This window comes from Balaenoptera musculus, chromosome 3 (genome assembly GCF_009873245.2).
Source record: "Balaenoptera musculus isolate JJ_BM4_2016_0621 chromosome 3, mBalMus1.pri.v3, whole genome shotgun sequence".
Classification (NCBI taxonomy): domain Eukaryota; kingdom Metazoa; phylum Chordata; class Mammalia; order Artiodactyla; family Balaenopteridae; genus Balaenoptera; species Balaenoptera musculus.
The window spans coordinates 80,374,287-80,402,116 of NC_045787.1; the positions used below are offsets into that span (position 1 = coordinate 80,374,287).

Below are 27,830 nucleotides of genomic sequence, written 5' to 3' on the forward strand. Positions count from 1 at the left end.
TGAGTGAAATCATATGGTAAATCATATGGTACTTGCCTTTCTACCTCTGACTTATTTCACTTAGCATACCATCAAGGTCCATCCATGTTGCTGCAAATAGCAAGATTTCATCTTTTTATGGCTGAATAGTATTCAAATATATATGTGTATATACATATATATGATACATATATATATATCATATCTTCTTTATCCATTCATCTGTGAATGAGCATTTACGTTGCTTGCATATGTTGGCTATTGTAAATAATGCTGCAATGAACAAAGCAAAACCAGACAAGGATAACAGAAAGAAAGAAAATTATAGGCCAATAATTCTGATGAACATGGATGCAAAAATCTTTAGCCAAAAATTAGCAAACCAAATGCAATAATACATTAATAGGATCATACACCATGATCAAGTATGATTTATTCCAGGAATGCAAGGATAGTTCAACACCTGCAAATCAATCAAAACGATATACCACATAAACAAATTAAAAAATATAAATCATATGATCATCTCAATAGATGCAGAAAAAGGATATGACAATATTCAACATCCATTTGTGATAAAAACTCTCGATAAAATGGGTATAGAAGGAACATACCTCAACAGAATAAAGGTCTTATATGACAAACCCAAAGCTAACATCATACTTAACAGTGAAAAAATGAAAAGTATTCCTCTAAGACAAGGCAAAATTTTTTTAAAGTTAAAATTTACTTAAATACATATGAAGAGTTCTAATTAAACCTTAGAATCTTCTAAGCAGACATTTAAATCTACAAAGAAATGTATAGTACTTAAAAGCATTATTCATTTTTCCTTAGTATAAAATGCAGATGTTCTTTGCAGTGGCCTTCAGCATACATTGTTTAGGACCAATTATCTAAAGGTATTGGTGTTCTCTACTAATTCTCACATGAAAGAAAAATTATTATGTGATTAGTGACTAGGAAGATTTCATGTTCCCATGGGTTAATATTCCTGAGGATTGCTTATAGTACTATCTCATATTTTCAGTGTGTATACAATCATTTATCCCCAAAATGCCATTGCTTGTTTCATTTTCAGGGGTCATATAGCTGTGAGAATCATGGTCTGGTACATAAGTCTTCATACATAAATATCAGAGACACACAATTAGACCCTTTGTGCCATTTGAAATTGCCATCAGAGGAAAAAAATGGGATAAAATGGGAATGAGAATAGACTAGTATATGAAAAGTAGTTGTTAGAACTCACTTTATCTATTTATTTACTTAGTTACTTATTTACTTAACTATACAACACCATATTACAAAAATAATTTTAAATATTTTATAAAGATCAGTAAAGTACAATTAGGGGAGCAATCAAGATGGTGGAGGAGTAGGACATGAACCTCACCACCTTCCACAAATACATCAAAAATATATCTACATGTGGAATGATTCTCACAGAATATCTACTGCACACTGGCAGAAGACCTGAGACTTCTGAAAGGGCAAGAAAATCTCCATGTAACAGGGTAGGACAAAAGAAAATAGAAAAAAAGAAAGTGACAAAGGAATCTTGTTGGGACCTGTGCCCCTGGCAGGGAGCTGTAAAAGAGGAAAGGTTCCTGCACCCTGGAAGGCCCCTCACCAGCGGGGAGATCAGCCGGGACAGAGGGAGAGCTTTAGACCCTTGGAGGAGAACACAGCAACCGGTTTGCAGCAGCCAGAATGGAGAGAGACCTGCACAGACAGTCAGTGCCACCTCCCAGCATTCCCCAGCCTGGGACGTGTTCACCAGTGTCGGCAGGGGCTGGGTGCTGAAGCTTGTGCTTCAGAGATCGGACCTGGTGAGAGGAGTGGGGTTGGCTGCCTGGAAACAGCCAGCAGGGGCTGGAGGCTGGTGCAGCCTCAACTGAGGGTTAATGGAGGAAGCCTGAGCTGTCTTAGAGGCCAGGAGCCATTGTTTGGGGGGTGCATAAGGAGAGGGGCAGGACCTGCTATTGCAGCATATTTCCCCGTGTGTGGTCTCAGGCAGCAGGACACTGCCTACGTGAGCTCCAGGAGCGGTTGCAAGCCGCCTCCACTCCCATCGCATGCTTCGGGGGTGCATGTGAACTGCCACCGCCACTGAGAACCCCAGGACTGAGCACCAGCCGCCACATCTGCACACCCCCTATCAAGAGGATAACAGCCAGAACATGCGGAGGAAAGAGGCAATAGGCATCCATACTAAAAACAGCCCTGCACCAAAAAACTAAACCCACACAAGCTACACAGGAATACTCCCACATATAAATAGCCCTCCAAGACAACAGTAGATAATTGTTTCTCCTAAACTCACAGAGTAAGAGAAGTATGAGTAAAATGAAGAAGCAGAGGAACCACTCCCATTTAAAAGACCAGGAGAATTCCCCTGAGAGAACAAACAATGAAATAGACCTCTTCAGTCTAACAGACACTGATTTCAAAAAGGAGATAATGAAAATACTGAAGGAATTAAGAAAGGCTATTGACAGAAATGCAGAATACTGTAAAAAGGGACTAGAAACTATAAAGAGAAACCAAGAAAAAGTACAAAACTCACTTGCCAAGACAAAAGCTGAGCTAAAGGCAATGAACAGCAGAATGAATAATGCAGAAGAACAAAAAAGTAACCTGAAAGATAGAATAATGGAAATCACCCAATCAGGACAGCAGACAGAAAGCCAAATTGAAAAAAAATGAAAGCAATATAAGAGACCTATGGGATAATATAAAGTGTGCCAATCTACACATAATAGGGATTCCAGAAGGGGAAGAAAGAGGAAAGGGGATTGAAAATGTATTTAAAGAAATTATGGCTGAACACTTCCCAAACCAAAAGATGGAAACATACACCCAGGTACAGGAAGCACAGAGGGTCCAAACAAGATAAACTCAAACAGACTTACACAAAGACATATTATAATAAAAATGGCAAAAGTTAAAGATAAAGAGAGGATTCAAAAGGCAGCAAGAGAAAAACAAATAGTTAATTACAAGGGAACCCTCATAAGGCTGTCAGCTGATTTCTCTACAGAAACGCTACAGGCCAGAAGGGAGTGGTAAGATATATTCAAAATCCTGAAAGGGAAAAATCTGCAACCTAGGATACTCTACCCAGCAAGACTATCAATAGAATAGAAGGAGAGAGAAAGAATTTCTCAGACAAGCAAAAACTAAAAGAATACAGCAATACTAAACCTATCCTAAAGGAAATATGGAAAGGACTTCTCTAAATAGAAAAGAAATAAGAATCAATAGGAATAAGAAAATGCAACTGGAAAGTAAATCACTTAAATAGGCTGGTACACAGATTTAAAAAAATAAGTCAAAAAATTTCTGTGAAAGTGATGATAAACACAGTGAACAGCAAAAGGATGAACATGAAGATGTAAAAGAAGACATCAAAATCATAAAATGTGTGGGAGGAGAATAAGAAAATGTAGGGTTTTTTTCCTAGAATGTGCTTGAGCCTACATGACTACCACTATACAGCAAGTAGATATAAGAAGGGGTTCACATACTTGAAAAATAGGGTAACCACGAATCAAAAACATATAATAGATCCACAAAAACCAAAAAGAAGAGAACATAAGTATAATACAAAAGAAAATCATCAAACCACAAATAGAAAAACCAAAAGAAAAAGAAAGGGACAAAGAAGAAATATAAAATCAATGGGAAAACAAGGTTTAAAATGGCAATAAGTACATATCTACCAATATTTACCTTAAATGTCAATGGACTAAATGCTCCAATCAAAAGACAGACTGGCAGATTGGATTAAAAAACAAGAACCTACAATATGCTGCCTACAAGAGACCCACATTAGGGCAAAGGACACACATAAATTGAAAGTGAAGAGATGGAAAAAGATATTTCATGAAAAAGGAAATGACAAGAAAGCAGGGGTCACAATACTCATTTCAGACAAAACAGACTTCAAAACAAAGGCCATAAAGAAAAATAAAGAAGGACACTATACAATGATAAAAGGATCAATACAAGAAGAGGCTTTTACACTTGTCCACATATATATGCACCTAATATAGGAGCACCGAAATACATAAAACAAATACTAATAGACATAAAGAGAGAAATTGATAGGAATACAATAATGGTAGGAGACTTTAACACCCCACTCACATCAATGGACAGATCTTCTAGACAGAAAATCAATAGGGCAACAGAGATCTCAGATGATACAACAGAACAGTTAGACTTAATTGATATTTTCAGCACATTACATCCAAAAAAAAAACAGAATACATATTATTTTCAAGTACACATGGAACATTCTCTAGGATTGACCACATACGGCACAAAACAAACCTCAACAAATTTAAGAGTATGGAAATCATCTCAAGCGTCTTTTCTGATCATAACAGCATGAAACTAGAAATTAACCACAGAAAAAGAAATAAGAAAAAATGATTACATGGATATTAAATAACATGCTACTAAAAAACCGATGGGGTCAATGCGAAATCAAAGGGGAAATTAAAAAATACCTTGAGACAAATGACAATGAAAACACGACCATACAAAATCTATGGGATGCAGCAAAAGCAGTTCTTAGAGGGAAGTTCACAGAAATACACGTCTTCCTCAAAAAGCAAGAAAAATCTCAAATAAACAACCTAACCCATCACTTAAAATAATTAGAAAAAGAGAAACAAACAAAACCCAAAGTCAGCAGAAGGAAGGAGATAATAAAGACCAGGGAGGAAATAAATAGAAATTTTAAAAAGCAATAGAAAAAAATCAATAAAACCAAGAGCTGGTTCTTTAAAAGGGTAAACAAGATTGACAAACCTCTGGCCAGGCTTACCAAGAAGAAAAGAGAAAACCCAAATGGACAAAATAAGGAATGAAAAAGGAAATATAACAATGAATACCACAGAAATACAAAAAAATATAAGAGAATACTACGAACAATCATATGCCAACAAATTCGACAACCTAGAAGAAATGAACGAGTTTCTAGAAACATACAGCCCACCAAAATTGAATCAAGAAGAAACAGACCAATCACTAGAAGAGAAACAGAATCTGTAATAAAAAAACAAACAAACAAACAAACAAAAAAACCTCCCTACAAACAAAAGTCCAGGGCCATATGGCTTCACAGGCAAATTCTACCAAACATACAAAGAAGGACTTTCACAAATCCTTCTCAAACTGTTCCAAAAGACTGAAGAGGCAGGAACACTCCCAAAGACATTCTATTAAGCCTGATACCAAAACCAGACAAAGATACCACCAAAAGTGAAAATTACAGGCCAATATCTTTGATGAATATAGATGCAAAAATTCTCAACAAAATACTAGCAAACTGAATCCAACAACACATAAAAAAATCACATACCACAACCCAGTGGGATTCATCCCAAGTTCACAATGACGGCTCAACATACACAAATTAATCAATGTGATAAACCAAATCAACAAAAGAAAAGACAAAAACCACATAAACATCTCAATAGAGGCAGAGAAGGCATTTGACAAAATTTAACACCCATTCATGATCAAAACTCTTACCAAAGTGGGTATAGAGGGAACCTATCTCAACATAATAAAAGCTATTTATGACAAACCCACAGCCAATATAATAGTCAATGGTGAAAAACTGAAAGCCTTCCTGCTAAAATCTGGAACAAGACAAGGATGCCCACTCTCACCACTTCCCTTCAACACAGTATTGGAAGTCCTAAACACAGCAATCAGACAAGAAAAAAAAATAAATAAATAAATAAAAGGTATCCAAAGAGAAGAGGTAAAATTGTCACTATATGCAGATGACAAGATACTACATATAAAAAACCCTAAAGACTCCACATGAAAACTACTAGAACTGATAAATGAATTCAGCAAGGTAGCAGGATACAAGGATTAACATAAAGGATTAACATAAAGAAATTGGTTGCATTTCTTTACACTAACAATGAAACAGTAGAAAGGGAATGTAAAAAAAAAAAAAAAAAAAAATTTAAAATCACACCAAAAAAATAAAACACTTAGAAATAAACCTGACCAAGGAGGTGAAAGACTGCAGAATGGGAGAATATACTTGCAAATAATGGGACCAACAAGGGCTTAATTTTCAAAATACACAAACAGCTCATACAACTCAACAACAAAAAACAAACAGCCCAATCGAAAAATGGGCAGAAGACCTAAATAGACATTTCTCCAAAGAAGCAATCAACTGGCCAATAGGCACATGAAAAGATGCTCAACACCTCTAATTATTAGAGAAATGCAAATCAAATGAGGTACCACCTCACACAAGTCAGAATGTGGAGAAAAGGGAACCCTTCTACACTGTTGGTGGGAATGTAAGTTGGTACAGTCACTATGGAAAACAGTATGGAGGTTCCTCAGAAAACTAAATATAGAATTACCATATGATTCAGAAATCCCACTCCTGGGCATATATCCAGAAAAACTCTAATTCAAAAAGATACATGCACCCTCTATATTCACAGCAGAACTATTCACAGTAGCCAAGACATGGAAGCAACCTTAATGTCCATCAACAGGTGAATGGATAAAGAAGATGTGGTACATATATACAACGGGATACTACTCAGCCATAAAAATGAACAAAATAATGCCATTTGCAGCAACATGGATAAAAGAGATTGTCATACTAAGTGAAGTAAGTCAGAAAGAGAAAGATAAATACCATATGATATCACTTATATGTGAAATGTAAAATATGACACAAATGAACCTACCTATTGGGATGGATGGCTGATGAACCCAAATAAACAGGTTTCTTTTTTGATGAGCTAAATGTCAGGTCTTCATTCTAGTAGCACATATCAGGATTTTAGGGAGAACTGAGATACACTGATACATTTTTATCCCACCCTTTGAGAATTCAGTTGTTCTCAAAGTACAGTATATGGAGCCAAAAACAGTCCATAAGAACTTTTCAGGGGTCAATGAGGTCAAAATTATTCCATAATAATACTAAGACATAATTTGCCTTTGTTACTGGGTTGACACACACATTGATGATACAAAAACAATGAGGGTAAAAATGCTATCACCTTAACATAAAATATTCAATACCAGCACCAAATTATATCAGTAGTGTAGTAGTCATTATATTCTTTATTGCCAGGCACTCATAATTTTTTAAAAAAAGAAAAACATTGACTTTAACGTAACAGTGTTCTTAATGAAGCAGTAAAATTTTAATTTAATTAAACCAGACCTTTGCATAACATACCTCTTTTATCATCTATATGACAAAATAGATGTAGATAAAACACTTCTTCTACATTCTGAAGTATGATGGCTTTCTCAAATAAAAGCACTTGTGCAGTTGTTTCAAATACAAGCTCAAGTAGCTGTCTTTTTAGTGGAACACCATTTTTACTTGAAAACACAACTGACAGACATACTATAATTATTCAGACATGTTTTGACAGTCATTTTTTTTCAAAAATTAATGAGGTGGACTTCATTTCAAGGAAAACAACTGATAATATTTGTTGTGATGATAAATGTCAAGCTTTCAAGAAAAAATTAGAATTTTGGAAAATGTAGGTCTGTCACTACGAACTAGTTTCCCAATACTTAAATAATATTCTGATAAGAACACCCATGATGTTAACAAATGTGACAACGAATTTGTCAACTTTTAGAAGATGTACACAACTCAGTTAATCAATATTTACTAGTCAGTGCATGATGTTACAAAATTATTCATGGGTAAAGAATAATTAAGGTGTAAGACAGATCAACGTATTTCACACTTGTTGCTATGAAATATTTGCCAGGTCAAGATTCTACATTACAATCAACTTTTAAGAAACCATCTATTGCCAAGCTTTGGTGTAGTTCCAAAAAAAAAAAAAAAAAAACCCACAATTATCTTAAAGGAGTATTATAATACACCTTCGTTTTCTAAGTCCATATCTATGTAAAGCCAAAACTTCATTACACTTCAATCAAATTTATATAACATAACAGTTTGAAAGCAGAAGCAGATATGAGAAGCTAGATAGCAGAGTGATTTGCAAAAACAAAAAAAAAGTAAACACTGACCTTTTCCTCTTTTTTTAATTTTGGGAAAAAAGCTGTATGTAAAATGTGTTTTTAAATAAAGTATAGTAAAGTTAAAATGAGGTACTCAAAAAATATTTTTCAATATCTCAGTTTTAAATTCTAATTCAGTAAATACTGATGTAGAAAACTCATATAAAAAGCATTTTGGAGTTCTACACAATTGTTAAGAATATAAAGGGTTCTACTCGAGAACAACTGCTCTAATTAAATTTTTACTTTTATATTTTATTCTAATGTTCCCATTATTGACCACTATGTCCCATCTTTTCTGTCCTTGTGCTTCAATGACCCCTCTTTCACAAACCCTCCCAAACTGGAGCCCCTGACTTATGATATGATATGATATATGATGATATGGTATGATATGATATAGACACTTATACTATAGACAAACGGGTGCTTGGACCTGAGATAGTCTCCTTAGCAGCAGTGGCAGCATATACATACACACACACACACACACACACACACATATATAATCTAATATATATATATATTCTAATTACTTTTTCTCTCTTTTCATTTAGTCTTCACAATTCCTTGAGTTAGATTCTTGTGTTACTTAGAATGCTTTTAGTTCTAAATAAATGAAAACTCGACAAGAATTTGTTTGAATTGTAAGGAGCAGTTACTGTATATTTTTTAAATATACAGAGAAATGAGTTCAGGGTTGATTCAACAGCTTAAAGATGCCATCCAGAACATTCTTTTGCTCTGTTGCTCATTCATTTGACATTCTTCTGCTCCTTCACCCCCAATCTATTGGTTTCCTTCTTCAGACTTGTTTCTAATAGTCATAACATGTCTGCTGCCTCTCCAAACATCGCATCCTCATATGACAAGCTCAAAATACCGTAATTTGGAGTGAAAGGGATTCTCTTTGTATGGTACTCTTTCTCACTTAGGAGGAAAATCTTTCACAGAACTATCATCAACTTGGCAGATTTCTCCTTTAATCTCTTTGGCCTTATTTAACCTATCTCTAAATTAACCAGAGGAAAAGGAGTTTATGTAAGCTCACGCTAGTCACCAAAACATGCTTTATGCCCTGGGTTGGGCATATTGCTGCTGAATAAATTTTAGGTTCGTAGGAAACGAGACAAATGACTGTTTAAGTTATATATTTATATTTTGTGTTTAGTGGGACACATAAGGCCTCTGGATCAGAGAACAGATCTTCATTATGCACAGAGCATTTTAGTGCTGGTCCCCCAAACTGCAGCCTTCACTGGGCAATGTGGTGAGAGCCTGATGTTACCCTGTGCTTGCAGTGGGGCTGCACCACAGAGGAGGAGCCCTGATTTGTGACACTCAGAAGTTGTATAGGGCAGTTAATACATCTGTCCCTCCTTCCCTTGAAGAGAGAGGCCTTCAAGCTGGAATGTAAACAAATCTTTGCCTGGGAAGGGAGTGGAAAGTCCCCAGCCCTCCAAAGCTGGAACAACAGCAAATGGCCCTAGAGGAGGTAAGTCTAAATATCTTTGGAGCAGTTCACCATCTTAAGGTTTCAAGGCATGTTTGCTATTAATCACCTTTTAACAAAGTTCTCCAGTGAGTTTTGTTCAGAAAGTCCAGACCTTGCACAAAAAAAAAAAAAAAATGGAGAATTGTCTCCTCAAAATGGCACACTGTCATTATCCCTGCTTTACAGAAACTTGCCAAAAGTAAACCCCAGTTCAAACCTAGATGTTTTTTATTCCAAAACTGTTATTCTTTCATGGATGAAACTTTTTGTAATTCTTTCACCGACGTAACTTTTTGTTACTACTTTTTGTAACATGTAGCAAGGGAGGGGGGAAAGGAATAGATAAATGGATTCTGGAATCCTAAATTATAATTCCAACATACTTTACCACTGAAAATATAGTTCATCTTATTATTTGATATTTTCAGTTCTTTTTCAGACTCTTCTTGGAACCTAATCATGATTTCAAACGTTAAATACATGTGAAAATGTATTCCTGGTAGCAACAAACCAAACTGTAAGTGAACTTTGAAAAGCATCTGTTTTAAAGCTGTGACGGTTTATAGCTAGAAACCTTTGCTTCCTTAAATATGACCTAAGAGAATACTTTGCAATTTGAAGCAAAAACCTCCATTTATGAGATATAAGTACAAAGAGACTTTTTGTTGAAAAAATTGTCACTACATATAAAATACACAAACTCAACACGATTTTTCAGCCTTTAAATATAGCTTCCATTGACCATCTAATACAGCAACTCCTACAGATATTGGTGGGTCATGAAATGAAGGATTACATTTTTTTTTCAAAAGCAACCTTGGGCAATTCAGAGTAATATAATACCAAATCGAATAACACAAACTGAGATATTTCTTAATTCTTCATAGCTTCTGGGAGATTTTGCCCTTTATAATTCATTCTGCTCTGCACTGCCACTGTTTTTATAAGTCAGAGAGGGTTGCTGTTGTTCAACTTAATGTCAAATATTATGTGAAAGTATTCCTAAGATTACTATGCTGAAAAGTTTTTAAATAATAAATGTTATTTATGTTTTGTATTTAACTTATGACAAAGTATAAAATAATAAAACTACAAATTTAGAAGAAAGAAAAAGAAGAATACAAATGAAATACCACAAAATTATACACAAGTTTTTCACTTGTTTTTAAAAAATAGCCAGAACGAATAAGATGAGCTTCATGCACAGTTGGTTAAAATCAATTGTCTTGTTAATTTACGTATTTTTTTAGTAGTCCTCTTTTAGAAGATTGCCCTAATTTTAATCCTCAGTTTTGGACACAAATTGTGGCTGCCAATGGATGAATCTTTTGATTGTTTACATACAAGAAAGGCTCCCCTGTTTATCATTTTTAAATAGATTTTTCCATCTATTGTGCCATATTGGAATGCAGAGTGCATTTATTGTCACAAGTCTGTGATATAAACCAGAGTAAATTTATTCAGACTTAACAAGTTTAGTTTATTTGAATAACTTTATGGCCAGAAAAATTTTGCCTAAATGTATATGGAAATTCTAAGGAATATTGATAATTTTCTTACTGGTTTTCCTGAGACTCTTTGCCTCAGTCAGTAAAGTAACTGATTAAAACCTAATCAGTTCACAATATGTACACAGTCCCTAACATATTTAAATTAAAAGATAGCATGCAGAACAAAGATTTATAAGTCTAAAATCTGTAAGTGTAGAGAAAAAAGAAAAGTTAAAAATAAATATGAAAACACAAAGATAAAAATTCAAATAACTAGAATTTTGGAGTAAAATTCTTTGGACACTTAAGACATTAAGTGATTGGAAAACAATTCAAACTGAAGATCAGATATAGTGTGAAGTCATGACTGAAAAGTCTTTCAGCATCAGGCTCTCTTTGGAATCATTACTGCTTATACACACTGTATACAGGAACATGTGAACCTGCTCCGCTGTTCATTTACTTTGCAAATAGCAGCTGCCTCACACAAACACAAATACATTTGTCTTACCCTCTTATCTTAGCATATCACAGGATGAAATTTTTTTGCTTAATATTTTCCGCTATCATGGATTAAATTTAAATATGCCAGAAGTAGTTCATAAACAATAGACACAAATGTACTCTCAGACAATTAAATGTAAAAATCAATTAACCAATTAGATACAAATGTTAAACATATGGAATATTTTTAAAAAGACGTGACGTTTTTCAAGAAAAGTTCATACATATTTCCATGATTTTAAGATGCCATACGTTGTAAGATACACCATAAATTTAATGAGGTTTTTTGTAAAGTACAGTGAAACACATCCGATACCTAAGTTGAAAGATTCCTTCTGATTTCAAATATATTAATATTAAAAGTGTCTTAAATTTAAGAGTTTTTAGAACAAGTAGGGTTGCCAGATTGAGCAAATAAAAATACAGGATGCCTATGTAGATTTTAATTTTAGATAAATGATGGATAACTTTTTAGTATAAATATGCTCCAAATACTGTATGAGATACACTTACATTAAAACAAAAATTATTTATCACTTATTTGAAATTCAAACTTAACTGGACAATCTGTATCTTATCTGATTTATTGTCTTAACAGATCTATAGTAGTGGTAGTAGTAGCGCTAGCAGCAACAGTAATCTGGCAGGGATCTTGTATCTCACTAGGCTAAGATTAAGGTGTCTGCAGAGCTGCATTCCTTTCTGGAGGCTCTAGAGAAGAATCTGTTTTCTTGCCTTTTCCAGTTTCTAGAGGCTGCCCACATTTCTTGCTCTGAGTCCCCTTACTCCATCTTCACAACCAGCAATGTTGTATCTCTCTGACCATTCTTCATATTCACATGTGCCTCTGTCCACAGCCAGGAAAGTTTCTCTGCTTTTAAGAACCTGTGTCATTAGATTGGGGCCACCCAAATAATCCAGGATGATCTCCCAATCTCAAAGTCTTTACACGTAAGAACTTCCCTTTGCCATGTGAAGTAATATATCTACAGGTTCTAGGGATTAAGACATGGACATCCTTGAGGGTCCATTACTCTGCCTACCACAAGGGGCTAAATGACAGCAAGCCACTGAGGAGTGTTTATCATCACACATTCTTTGTCTTGGCTCAGTTTGGCCACTTGCTTTGTCTTTATTACCAATTTCTTCCCATCGTGTAACTCCACACTCTTCTCTATATACCTTCCATCAAGCTACTTTCCCTTTTTTGGTTTCTTTTAAAAATCTTATTTTTACAGTATAATTTATTTATTAGGAATTTGCCTTTTTAAAAACCTGTCAATGTCTTTCAAAATTAGGATTATTTCTGTTTATGCTAGTGCTCTGGTTACAAAGTTGTGAAGAGTTTGACAGGTTTGACCCAGTCTTATCTTTCATGTAAGCCTTATTTGCAGGATACAGTTATGCAGAATGTAAAGTTTTTCATGAATGCATATATGCCATTTTGCAATGCTTATATGTTGTTTCTTTCTTTATTCTTTCTGTGAAAGAGAACTAGAACATCCTTTCTTGGATCATCAAATATCAATCAGAGGACAATGAATTCTAAACCTATATCTCCTTCCTTGCTGTTTGCACAAATACCAGTTTATAATCTTTAATGATATGCTTAGTATTTTCACTTTTTTCATTGTTATTAGTTTACTCAAATATTACAGTTAATTATTATTTGTGCCAACTGTGCCCTCCTTACTCAGAATCAGTCACCAAATACCTTGATAATTCTGCCTTTGAAACTCTTTCATGATGCATTCTAGCCTCTAATGCCATGCTCCCAAAGTGTGGTGCATGTACCTCTAGAGATCCACAAAATTATTTCAGGTTATTACAGAGATACTATTTAATTTATACATTTTTATTGTTGCTCTCTTTTATGCTAAGTATATTTTTTATGGTAGTGTAGGGGAGGAAAAAGTTCTCCTCAACCCCCGTTAGGGTCTCTAACTGGGCTTGAAAATTAAATTGACAAAGACATATTAATAGAAGAAAAGAACACAGATTTATTTAATATAAGTTTTATATGACATGGAAGTCTACATTAGGAAATGGAGACTCAAAGAAACAGACCTGAGTATTTTTATGCTAAGTTGATGAAGAGTGGGCAGTCATGTAGAAATATGATAGGTCAGAGGGTATGAAGTAAGTGTAGTAAACTGGGAAAAACTTAGCAAGACCTGTTTGAATTCTTCTTGGCATCCCTTTGTCTTCGGAGATAAGGATGCTCCTTTCTTCTGGGACATAGGGAGGACACCTCTCACATGAGGATTTTGCCACCTGTTTCAGGGGAGAAGGGCAGGGGAAAGCTAAAGAGACCTTTCTGCTTCTGCTGTTTTTTTCAAACTCCTTCAACTTAAAATATTCAATATACTAAGGTGTCATATTTTGGGGTAGCATGTCCTGAACCCATCATTTGTGATATGAAATCAACTTTTGAAATAAAATTGCCGAAGTTTTAAAAGTTACTTAATTTTTAAAATTGTATCAAGTATTATAAGTAGTGTGCAAAAAATTGTGTTGTTGTATATGAGAGAATAAGAACTAAGAAACCGCATAATACATGGGATTCAGATCCCTTTTCCACTCTCACAGCCTACACCCTATCAAGGGCAAAATGAAGGCACCAGAGAAACACAGTTAAGATGCAATAATAAATGGCAAAATTTGGGTATGAAGAGTAAAAAGATTGCAAATGGAGTTTGAATATGGCAAAAATTCTTACTCCTTTGTTCTCTCTTTGTATCTTTTATCTGTTTGCCTCTTTTTGAGATTCTTTCTCCTCTTCAGTGACTGAGGTGATCACATCACCTTGGTAATGCCTCCATACTAGGAGTTGATGTTTCACTTGAAATGCAAAAAGGATTAGAAACAATCTGGGGGCTAAAGAGGGAGCAAGCAGAATCTTAGGCTGGCTCTAGCAATGGGCCATAGGGAAATGGAGCCATTCTTCTTTCCCCCTCTAGTCTCTTCTTATATCTATCATAGCCAGAGTGGTAACACAAAGTGTGCTAAGATCCCAAGGTTGCAAGCCGAACATAAAAGTGTTATAGAGCAGTTTGTTCAGTACATTTCACTCTCTAGCTTAAATGACAAAAGAATATGTATTTGCAAACCACATATATTCCAACCCATTATGCTACATTTGAGGGTGAGATAGCCATTAGTGACTAGGAGGCAGTCCTACACACATATTCTACATTCTTTGCAATATAGCAAAGGTGACAGTAGCACTGATATATTAGGGATTGAGGGATTCTGATCATATAAACACTCTGATTTCATGTCAGGAGTCACAATTCACATTATTCACTGCATTATTTTCATTGTCACGAATGTCATTGAGGTTCAAGTTCTTATTAATTCATTTATGATTTTCTAAAAAGCCTGAATTGCTAATTTTCTTCTTCCTCAGGCAACTAATCTACATTTTTAAACTGGATTTCCTGTCAATAGATTTTCTTTTCCCCACTGTGCTTGATTTCATTATATATGCGACTATAGATTCTTCCTTAAAATTTTGACTTCATCACCTAAATCTTCCATAATTCTTTTCTACCCTTAGGTAAAAAATTGTATCTAATGTTATCAGATTGGCATTCAAGCAATTCCCCAATCATGTTTTAATCTACCTATCCAGCATAGTCACATCACCATCATCATCAACCATGCCATTTGCAATGTTTATTGCATGCCTATAATATGCACTGTGCCATGCACAATTGAGAACTACAAAGAAGCATGAAACATGGCTCATGGCCACACATATGATATATATTATCATATGATACATCATATGCATCACATCACATATACATCAGGTTAAATTGCTCTCAATTTTAAATTACAAAATCTCTGGGAGAAGATTTTAGAACAATTAACAATAAAGAAACTCTCAGTGTTTGAGAAGGTACTTTTTAAATCCTCAGTGTTTAATAAACGATCCTTTATTAAAAACCAGATTTTCACATTTCTTAGACTGCAGAGTACAAAAAAAAAAATGGAAAATTTATTCAACTGTGAGAATAAAAGAAGTGAGAAATAAGGGACTTTTATTTTTCCATGCCCATGTTTTAAAAGCTGTATGTGTTGTATTTCAGAGGTCTTAAACTGTGTATTTAACTAAGACTGAAATTCAAGCATTGCCAAGCATGGCCTCAAATTTCAGTTTCTCCTAAAACTGAAGAATATGTTTTAAGTCTTCCATTTCTGTTTCCATCAGCCTCAATTTAAGCATCTAATGGTCCTGTTATGACCACTATCTTCTTCCCAGAATCTGGACTTTTCCCTAAACAGAAATAAAATGAGGCTTCTACAAAGCAAGATAGTTGTTTGATACGCTTGCCAATATTCTTGTGGAAGAAGTAAGTAGCAGGCTATCTAAGACATTCAGATTTAAATCCAGAAATAAAAAATTCTTGACATTTCATAAAACTGAAGGGGTTGATCATGGTTTCATAAAACTCTCTGATTTTATTATGATATTCTCATTTCCAAATTTTATTACTAAGTTTAACTGTAATGGTTCCTTGTGGACTACTCAGTATAATAACCTAAGTGAATATACTGTAATTTTAGTCTTTGCATCCTGCTCATATTTTCTTAAATTTCTACTTTCTTTACCAATGTTAGTTCACAAGGTTGCTTTAAGTTAATCTTCAAAGCAATCTCATCTATAAATTTTTTTATCTCGAACTTTCTTAGAAATTGTCTTTATTAAATTATTACATGCAACAGAGTTACCTTCATAGATTGAGAAGTATAACTTATTCTGAATGCAACTGTTTAGTGATCCTTTGAAAGTGGTACTTCCTTTCCCCATTTCGGTTTTCAAACAACTTGGTGGGAGTTAGAGGAAGCATAGAAATATTACTGAGTTTCTGCTTGGCAGCCCTATGAATGACTCCTACACTAATTTGCTATGCCCTTGGGGCTACTGCTAAGAGAGTTGTGATAATGGCAGCTAGAGGCAAATCAACCCAGCCCTTTAGTGCTTGACAAACTTCAACTTTCTAAGGTTATCAACTTTTGGCATAAGTTTCTACTAGGGTCTCACCCGAGTTAGCAAGAACACATATTCAGCACTTCATACTGTAGGTCAAGTGGGAACTGTTCCCTGGGAAAGGATGTAGGTAATTTGGCTGAGGAATGTGCTGGATTGTGTGGAATTGTGTGGGCCACTCAGCCCACTTTTCCCCTTCTATGTTCTCCTTTTATCATAGGAGCTGGAAGCCTGGGAACTGCATTTTCAAGAATTACTGTCATTATGGCCCTAGATTAGATTCTGCCAATGAGAGGAGCTAGTGTAAATCTGGAAGAAAAGCAAAAAGCAAAAGCAATTATTATTCTCATGGCTGTGGCTGGCAATTACTAAGGCTTCAGCATCAAGGGTTTTCCAGCAACTTCCCAGTGTCCTCCAAAGATTCACCTGCTTCAGTACAGTGGGCAGTGAAATCAATGGCAGTGGTTTCCTATAATTTGATCATTTCCTGATTTCCTAAATGGTAGAGTGGCTTCCCTAATCTTTTCTATCCCAGACCTTCTAATTTTTTTTAATCCCCTCTATTAAGCCATTTGTTGTTTGAAATACCTGGAGTTACTTCTGGTTTCCTGACTGAACCCCAATTAATACAGAGTCTCTGGAAGAAAAGGGATCCAGAATTCATTCCCTTCTTTTCAAGTCCTTTGGTGGTCCTGACTGAAGAAAGGAACCAAGGACCCCAAATAGGAACTCACCAAGAGGAAAGGAGAAAATGGGCTGATGATCTGTGATCAACTCCAGGGTTGTCCATAAGGGGAGAGTTTATTTGGCAATATGTAACTAAAGGTGAAAAACCATCTGTCCTAGGCACTCAGGCACAATGACCATTCTTCAGAATTAGTAGCTGGGCATGCAAATGACCACTAAAACTTGCAGCTTTGAAAGCATGTAAGGTACCACTTCTGTTTGTACAGATACTGGACTCAGCAAGAGCAATTGCAACATGAAAAACAGATGCATCATATCTCATTTCCAGGCCTCACAGAGACAGAAAAGTCATCATCAGCCAAGATCCTCCCAATCTTCCAACAGATGCACAAATAGACCTGCCTCTGCGACCTTTTCTTCTTTTTAGGAATAATGGAAGAACTCTGTATGAACCAAATTAAGACCAGTACCTCCTCCTGCTTTCTCAGTGATCTCTACCTTTTAGTTATCCTGTCTCCTTCTCTATCTTCAACCTCTTTGCCACCAACAATGATGTTAATAAGCATGCAAATATGCTCTGAGAACTCACAACTACAAAAGGATCTCTTTTGAACAATGTAGGTCACTTTACTGAGTCTATTATTGGCCAAACTTTTCCAAAAAGGTATTTATTTATTTATTTATATACTGCCTCTGTTTCTTTTTGTTTTTTTGTTTTTTACCCCCAAACACCTGTCAACGATTTCAGTATAGCTTCTTTAAGTCTTCACTATTCCCTCAAAAATCTTCTCTGGCTATGGTCATTCATTCATTCACACATTTTTTTCATTTTTTTTCCTTTTACAAATACTTATGTAGCACTACATTAGGAGCTGGACATTAAAAGAAACGTAAAAGGGGAATTGTCCCTGCCTTGATTAATGACCTTTATGTTGCAAGTGCAACTAGCATCTTTTTAAAAATCAATTTACTTTGTAAACCAAGATAAACAATAATACAAACTTATTGCAACAAGTTAAAAAATATGAGGATAGATACATAAAAGAAAATGTAATAATCTCTCCCCAACTAATTAGCTGATATTAACAGTTAGCTGTAGATTCTTCCACACATTTCTCTAAATGCATATAATTTAGGTTATAACACATGAAACTGCTGATATTCTACTGTTTTTCACTTACAAAACAACATTATCAAATGATTCAACCTAATACATATGTGCATGTATACAGATTTTTATTTATTTTTAAGTAGTTGTTGAGCAGTGTTTAAATAACATTTTAAAAACTATGAATGGTTTAATGAGCGAATATTTGTGTTCACCTTTGTTGGGGAAATATAATTTTTAAAAAATCTTCTGCTGAGCCAGAAAAATGGCTTCACAAAGGCAGAAGTGAGAGAAAATAATTTTATTTTTGAATGAGTATTAAGCCAGAACATGATGAGCCTTACAGGTAACTCACTAAGAGATTTCAAAGGCAGAAAGAAATCTCACCCTTTCATATAGCCAAGCAGATACAACCCATTCCATACATGTCCCCAAGGTAAACAATAACTATTGTTCAAGTAAGAGGACTTGACAGCACCACTGTCACACATAGTTCATTCTAAATTCACCTAACTGAGATGACCCATTATATTAGTTAACTGGATTTACCCAAAGGCAAATTAAATTCTTACCTCTATGACAGGTGGTAGTTTTGCAACTTGGTCATGGTTGGGCTCTCACAGAAACTGGGACATATGGGTGCTACCTTCCTTGATGATTATATTCAAAGGTATGATTCCTAGGTCCTACAGAAAGATATTCCAGAATTGTAAAACTGACAAAAGACTTATATAACTTTAAAAAGGTTTACATACATTTCAAAGAGACTGAGAAAGTATTTACAATTATAAATTTTCTAAAGCAAATATCTAAGAAAAGGGAGGGTAGGACATCTCTTCGCTTATTTTTCACAGGGAGAATCAAACCTTTTATTTTATATTTGTATTTGTCCTTACATCTTTACATATCAAGAACCAAAACATTTACATAAAATTAGCTGCCTTTTTTAAATCACAAAATGTTATCTCCCAATAACTGAATAGTTGAAGATAAAAATTTATAGGATGAGAAAATAAGTGAGGAACGAAAGTACCATAATCAGTTATCCATATAGATGTTATTTTTAGACAATTGAGCAAGATTAATTATCTATACACAAGTAAATTTCTTCCAATTTTTATTTTGGGTAGGTAAGCAATCATGATCAAACAATAAATTCTACACATTATTTATCCTAGTTTAATAGTAAGAGCATGGATGTTGCAGTGAAAAATACATATACTAAATCTTGATGGAAATTAAAATGCTTCTCCTTTCCTGTTGTAGAAATTCAATTATATCTTGAAAAACCACAGCTAGTAAAATATGAACGTATAAATGAAATAAATCAAACAGTTATGCAGACTAGAAAATATCACACACTTATCATTTCATGTCTGAACAACTATCTGTTTCACTTTCACATTCAGGTTATCTCATGTACATGCTCAATCAGTATGCTTATATCACTAAACTATACTTAATTTTGTATTCCTGATGCTTGCATATTTCCTGGCACAAAGACAACACCCAATAACTGTTTACTGGATTAAATTTTAGAATGACTTTATTCCAAACCCAGTAATTGTTTATTGGATTAAATTTTAGAATAACTTTAGTTTAAAATTATCTAAGGATGAATCTTGTCCTCATTTTTTTTTCTTTAGAGGAATACTAAGCTTTCAAACTAAGCCCCCAAATGGTTCCTTTAATTTGCTAAATTATTTTTACAATATAAAAAGTATCACAGAATCATATTTATACATTTACTTGTTGCTTATTCATATTCACTGTCATCTCAATCACAACTAATGGTTACTATTTATTGAGTGCTCACTAGAGACCTGGTGAATATTTTATGAATGCTGTCATTCTTAAGTTTTACAAGTCTGTACGTTGTGTTTGCTAGTCTTACCTCACAATTGGTGAAACTTAAAGAAATTAAAGATAGTAAGTAACTTGATTAGGGTGATACAGCTAGTAATTGCTAGGCCCTAGCTTAAAGCCATGTCAGTCTACAGTTCCTGCTCCAAGGCCTCCAATTTTTTTGCCAACACGTAGCTCTGCCTCTCTAACTAGGTCATGTGTGCCCAGGCCATATGGCAAGCAGTCTACATAGTACCAACCAAAGGAAGTGGCAAATTCTTGCTTTTTCAAACCACTGTTAATAGTCAAGACAGCTTAATCCCCGAGGTTAGCAAATTAATCAAGGTGATCATGGTGATAACATTCTAAGTCAGTCGATAACGTGGTTTGGATGACCAGTTCATTTATAAGAGAATAAAAGAAGTGGGTGTTACAGATGTGACCCATGAGGGAAACTAGGTGAGCAGCTGACATATAGGAAACAATATTCAGAACTTGTGGAAAGGCTTTCAGCAGGTATGCAAACAAATACCCAAACAAATGTACTGTGGTTCAGGAGAATTTCCCCAGCATTCCCAGGAGGTCTGGAACCGTAAATGAAAACTACAACCAAGGAGTTAGAGAAAATGTGAGGCTTAATTATATTTCACTGAATACTATGCAGCACAGTTAATTCAATCAACTCTAGAACCTTTATGCTTCTGGGGATGCACATAGTGCTACATCCTGCTGGGCCAGTGTGTAGAATCGCGCAGCCTCTTCTGCGAGGAAAAGGAGAGAACTTAGCTCTTAAGGGAGAGCTAAAGAAGGCAGGATACTCAGGGAGGGGAGGAGTGATGAGGGTAGTGGGGAGCGGGGGAGAAAAGCCTTTAGAGGCTTCATATCTTTTCAGATTTTACGGTTTTGCTGTTAGCGCAAGTTCATGTGCCTGACACACAGTGAGGCCAAACAAACCAAAACATCCTTGTTTGGAGCAGAGAAAGGTTTATTGCAGGGCCATCTGTGTCACGGGGGTTAACAGTATCAGTCCTTAGGCTCCAGGAGGCCTGGGGCTATGTGCACCTGGTCTTCAAGTAGTTAACATCTTCCATTTGGTGGGGGATTTTCACATCTGTAAAACAACTCAGGAAATACTGTTATCTAGGTAACAGAGAGGAGCTAAAGCAGAGGATATGGGGGAAGGGCCTGTCCCAGGAAGACCCCATAGGGTCCTGCTCTGTTACATGGCTGCTGACCTAACTCTATGTACCTTATTCAGGCTGCAGAAAAAGGGAAGGCATGCCTGCAGGTACTATCCCACAGAAGTTTTAAACAAATATTCTCTTAATGATTTATGATATGCTTTGCTTTGCTTACTGCCCTGAACCTCAAGTTCCACAGGAAATTATTTGTGATAACACTGCGCTACCTTGTCATATCTTTTTTTTTTATTGCCTTTCACAGTTACTTAAAGCTTGTATTGTTATTTAGCTATTTATTTTGTTCATATCATTTCTTCTCTATGGTAAACCCCTTGAGGGTAGGATTGTGTCCTAGAGAACAACTCTCTTTGTATAAGGCAGGGCACTTGCCGACTTAATCTGGCAGAGAATTCAGGCATAGTGATCTTTGTTCCAGCCACAGCCCATGGGAGACACTGCACTGAAGCAAAGAGGCTCCTCATTATTCAGGGATTATTTTCACAGCAAGTGAAAGAAACCCACCTTAATTCACCTTAATCAAGGAGAAATATTTTGTTTCATGGACTCAAATTACAAGAAAAGCAGAGTGAAACTTGTCTTGCGCATTTAGAACAAGAAAATCAGTTATTACCACAACTATTGCTGTGTGACAGCAGATGAAACTACAGAAAGCTTTAATTTTCACATTTCCAAAATAGCAGAACCACAGGGAAAGAGTGCCTCTCTCTTACCAATATTTTAGAAATCCTAGGGAAATATTCACAAGTCCATTAAGGGCTATGAAGAAAGAGGCAAGATCCCAACAGTTCCCTTTTATCATATTGTTAGAATGTGGGGAGAAGGTGCAGTTCCTCAAACGAATACGAAGGCTAATGGGTGAATATCTGTGAGCTTGAAAGCCATTATATTTTATATCTAATGTAGAATGTGATAAAAGGAAAGAAGTAGACTATTTTAACATGTGTTGAGCACCTACTACATGTCCTATAAACTTTATATACATTATAAACTCATCCAAATATCCATAAAGGATAATAAATATGAAGATGGGATGGGATGATACTGGGCAGTACCTTTGCCCTGTAAATGCTAAACCAGTGAAACATTTATTATTAAGGTAAAGAAATAGAGATTTTAAAAACCATTAACACTGAGGTTTAACTTCTCTATTGATTTTAGGATTACTTGTCTGTCCAAACAAAACTAGATAATTTAAAAATTCCATCTGCAAAGAGAGTGTCTGCACAGTACCACATGCAAGCATTTTACATGGCTTATATAATTTAACCCTCATAAAAATATCAGAATGTAGGTGTTTATATTTATTAGGATTTAAACTAAGCTACTTTAGCAAAGAGACCCGAATATACATTGACTTTAAAAAAAAGATACAGGTTTATTTCTTTTTTAAAGAATACTTAGATATATAGGGTGATCCAGAATGTGTTATCCCAAGAGGGTTCTGCCAGATTCAAGGTAGAGCTTCCATCTCTTGAGTCCAAGATGGTGCCATTTCCCAAGCCCAACTATTGCTTTCTCCAGCCAGTGGAAAAAGGAAAAAAAGGGGGGGGAGGGGCGGTGTAAGTGGGTTATTTTAAGAACAGAATCTGAAAGTTGCATGTAACATTTGTGTTCTCCTGTGAGCCAGAGCTGAGTCAGATGATCTCACTCAAGAATAAGGCAGGTTAAGAAATGTCTCTAGCTAGGAGAGCAGAAGCCCTACTAAAACCTATGTGTATGTGGCAGAATTGGTCAAGGCAGATTTACTGTGAAGTTAGGGTGGTATAACTTTCAGAGCCCATGTGCTTCTTCCAAGACTCTGAGGGAGGGGAAACTAACAACATATTCATTTATTTATTTTATATCCTTTTGTCCTTAACACTTCCAAAAGATAGATCTGTCCCCGACAGGTAGGACTTATTTATAAACTAATACAAGGAGAATAAATCCTGGAGGAAAATTCACCGTCTCTGCCTCCAAATAATTTCCAATGAGGCCCAGAGAAGTTAAGTAACTTACAAAAAGTCACATAGATTTGGAGCTGAAATCAGAACCTGGGTCTCTACGGCACAAAGACTTTTGACTCATATTTCTAGTGCATCAAGTACTCATATATTTTAGATTTTATTTCCTCCTGACATTATCTCAGGAGAAAAGTTGGACAATCTAGAAATCACAAGGTAATTAATTGGCTACATCGTTTTGTCCCTATCTTTTCAGATGCTCTTGGGAGACAAAGTGAAAGAGACCATGTGAAGCCCAGCTGCCAAGCTGACATGACAGCCAGTTAGTCGGGTGATGCCACTCTCAGATCAACCCAAAGGTTAATAACACAGATGCAATCAAAGATCTGATGGATAGAGGCTGTGAACCGCATATCAATAACTTACAGCGAATGTCTGGAGGTGGCAGATGAAGCGGCTCGTCATCAATTAAGCATGGCAGTCTATTTTTATATAATTGTCAGAAGGGATTATTAAATTTCACATCTTAGTTTGCTTGGGGAAAATATCAAATAACACTAAAGGGTGCATTTTAAAAACAACGTTTAGTATAAACTCTTGCTTCTGGCCTCATGTCAAACTAACAAAGAGGTGCTATGCAATTTGATCCATGCTTTTCATTTTTCCATTTCTGAGCCAAGGTATTTTTTTCATACTTATTATTAACCTCACATGTTTTTAAAAACAATAGTTCTGGTTTTAAGAATTTTATAAGTTAGGGAAATATTTAATTATCAAGAAAATAATCTCAAAATTTGAATATGACTGCAAGTTGAATATCTATTCACCATAGCAACTTGGAGTATACAGTCCTCAAAGTTAAGTACCACAACAAAACGCAGACACATGCCTTCCTTTTTATAAAATTCCTATTTACAGTAAATTCAGAAAAGCATCCTGCACTAAGCCAGAGAGGACTTAAAGTGGTCTGTCTCTAGATATGTTTTTTTAAATTTTAAGACTGGATTCAAAGAGTTCCATCTAATTTGAGGTGAATTTACTGTGTATCAGCTCCATTATCCAACTTTCTATAGTAAATCTTAAAATTCTTATATTTGTAAAAACCTCTACGAACGCCTGAATTATTTGGTAAAGTTTAAAAGACCCAATGCAACATTTTTTGAAAGGCAATTATAATTATAAAGTAATCACTACTAAAGTATAACAAGTTGTCATAGTATCTATTTAGAAAACCATTCACAGTTATTCTATCATGCACATTTTCACACTTAGCATCGTGCTGCTGTTCCAATAATTGTTTACTATCTTAATATGACAGGCCTAATACCCACCCTCTTAAGGAAATTACCTTTCATTAGCACTGGATTAATATTATCCTATGTTACTTTTTATTTGTAACAAGTTGTACCCAATTCTATACCACCAACCATTCGACTTAATGATCTACTTGATGGACATCACTAAAAACAGTTCGTAAAGTTGACTTAACAAAATGAAATGATATTCAATATCAGTTTGAGTTGTTGCAATGAAAAGAGCTCATAGTACACCGGAAAGCTGTGGGAAATTGTTGGGAATTACTATTCTATGGATTGATACAAATAAAGAAAAGATCATAGAATTCTAGAATTACAAGGTACAGGAGTTATTTAGGCCAACACGCTAATTAAACAGTCCATGGATCAAAAACTAGACTTGATAAAAATCATAAAATGAATTGCCTGCTGAACTAAGTTTTGGACCTAGTGCTGTGTACAGTATACCCTACTGTTTTGCCTAAGATTGTGCAGTATCCCAGAATGGTTTGCGCTCTCTTTTAGGTTCCAAAATGTTCTACCTTGTAACAGGTAAATGTAAATTCATTGGTTGACTGACTGGCTGATTGACTGACTTAACAGGCTAAGGCTAACTGGTTGACTGACAGACTAGGGCTTCCCAGGGAGGGTCAAGGTTACCATTCTCTACAGGCTCCTCAAATAAACTTCCAGTGTCAAACATAACTGACAAACCTGATACCTGGAGTACCAAAGTTACTGAAAAGCTTTCAGGGAAAATTTTTCTAAATGTAACTGAAAACTCTTCAAGTTTTTCTTAATCCCCTCATATTTTTTTCTGCTTCATATAAAAACACTAATTAGAAATTTAAATTATGTTCAATGTCTAAAACTGAAATTATATAGTAAGTAATTCAACATCAACACCTGATACTATGTGATAGACCTATGGGCATAATATTTTGATATTATGACACTCACAAAAATAGTATAACATTTATATTTCAAGATTTGCACATAATGCAATGGCTTTCAAAAGTCAACTTTTCAATATAAACTTTAAAATTAATAATAACAACTTTTTCTATCTAAAACTTAACTGTAGCAAGTTGATGCACTTTATTCTGGCATTCATGATTTAGAAAAATGTTTTTTGCAAGCTTCATACAAAAACATTTGAACAAATTAAAAATCATTGCAGCAATGTACATAGATCTCATATTCCTTTGATTTCCCCCTTCTTTTCTGATTTCTACATCTCTTATATTATGAGAAGACATTACCAAAAAAAAGACAATAAATTACTATGAAAGACAACATTGGTTCTTAGCGAGAAAGGAGAGTGAAAATCAGCTCTTTTATGTGACCAAAGAATCTCTTTATTTAATGTCCTTATTAATGTGAACTGAACCTAAAAATGTGAACATCTAGATATATATTGCTTAATTCCAGTTTCACCTGCATTAGATAAACTGTCTTGGAACTTCCTTTCTTAAGGAATAATTTTTACATGTTAATTTATTTTCCTCAATTTCTCACTAAACTTCATATCATTTTGGAGTAAATAGTATAGTAAGGCATTATATAAATATGAAAAATTTAAGTACTACAGTAAGGCATTATGTAAATATGAAAAACTTTTTAAATATCAAGAATTTTAAATGTATAATGCTTGATCCTTCATATTATCTTTAAAATTTCAACATTTATATACAAACATGAAATGCTAAGACTGAAATGCCTGAACTTTGTTCTGTTGTTATATGGGAGCACTTACAGTATCAGATTCTAACTTAATCAAAACTGAACTAAAATGAAAAGCATCATTGTAATCAACCATATGGCTGCTTCATTCTAAACTGGTTATTTTTAAAGAGCCAGCCTCCAACATTCCTCCTTAGAGGGAGAATAAAAACCATATTACTACTGTGCACATCAAAACTATATTGGTCAACCAGTCATTGTGTTAGCTGGCACTAAATTCCTGAACAGCATAGTAGTGCAACACAGGTCTTCCAGATGACTATGAATGGATGGTCTTCATTTTTCAGAGATTAATCTGGTAGACATGGCCTTTGTAGAAATAGCTAGAAAATATAGCACGAATTCTGAAGGAGCAGGGATGGGGAGAGTCATCTTTCTCATATGACCAGTGACCCTTTTTTTTTAATGTTACCACTGCTGCACACAGATCCTAAAAATGCAAGAGAAAGATTCCATTTCATTGTATTGAGAATCATCCTCTTGGGAAACCAATTTAGTCTGAAAGTACCCTCAGAAAGGATTCTGCTTCTTGTAGATAATTGTGGATCAATTTCAGATGAAGATTTAGTAGCCTTTTAAAAAACCTTTTAGGGCATTTTTTAATGCTCTGTAGAGAGTTGAAGAGTGTGTGTGGGGAGGGTGGAAGTAAGCTGATAAAATGCTATTATTGAAGAACTTCAGGCTAACCATGAACTTTAAGATTTGTATTCAGCTCTACGGCAAATGGCACCAGCTTATCTTACAGGTTACATGCACTATAGATTTGGAAGCAATAAAAGACAGATCTGGGTCTCCATTTGGGCTCACGGGCTGCAGTTTGTCTTCTTAGGTTCCAAATTTCTCAGTTCTTCCCTACTACACATTCAGCTTTTCTCTCATACTGTTGGACTACCTGACCTTTTGAGACTTGAGGCCTGGTACAAGATGCAGAGGCGACAGCCTTGTACAGACTTCTGCACCAGGAACAACTGTGTGAGGTGAAAGCCTCTATAATAAATCTCTATTCTACATCACTCATAGTGATTCTACTTCTCAGGCCAAATCCTGACAGGTAAAGTAGTAATTCAGAGACATGAAGAAATTAATCAAAGGGATTAATTGCCAAACACTCTCAAAGAGAGTTAGTAGAAGAACCTAGAAGCATACTTTACCTTCTTTGATTTGATTCCATATCCCTAAATGTATACTTCTATAGTTCTTATTTTATTTTAGAGACTACTTTACACAATAACACCTAGTTTCTCCTAAGGTAGAAAGAATGTAGCTCCTAGTAGCTCCTCCTTCAAATATTCACTCTCAAACTAACTAAAGTCTTCAGTCGTAAGTGTCCTTGTTCCACTTTTCCCTGCCTACCTGATGACTACTTGTAGTCTGTCCCTCAGGCTATGTTAGCAGTCCTTAAAAAAACTATGGCAGATTTTTCTCTTTGTCTATTAAGAGTGAAGTCTTTATACTTTAGCAGTTCACTGCAAATTTGTGAAGGAA

General features: G+C 35.1%; 1 protein-coding gene across 2 annotated transcripts in view; it reads right to left on the reverse strand.

Annotated features, from left to right (window-relative positions):
* LOC118892844 overlaps positions 1-27,830 on the reverse strand; it is a 621,373-nt gene that overhangs the window by 549,491 nt on the left and 44,052 nt on the right. For both annotated transcript variants that reach the window (XM_036847838.1, XM_036847836.1), the window contains exon 3: positions 18,890-19,003. The gene's annotated coding sequence lies outside the window, so the exon portion shown is untranslated. The remainder of the gene's footprint in view (positions 1-18,889; positions 19,004-27,830) is intronic.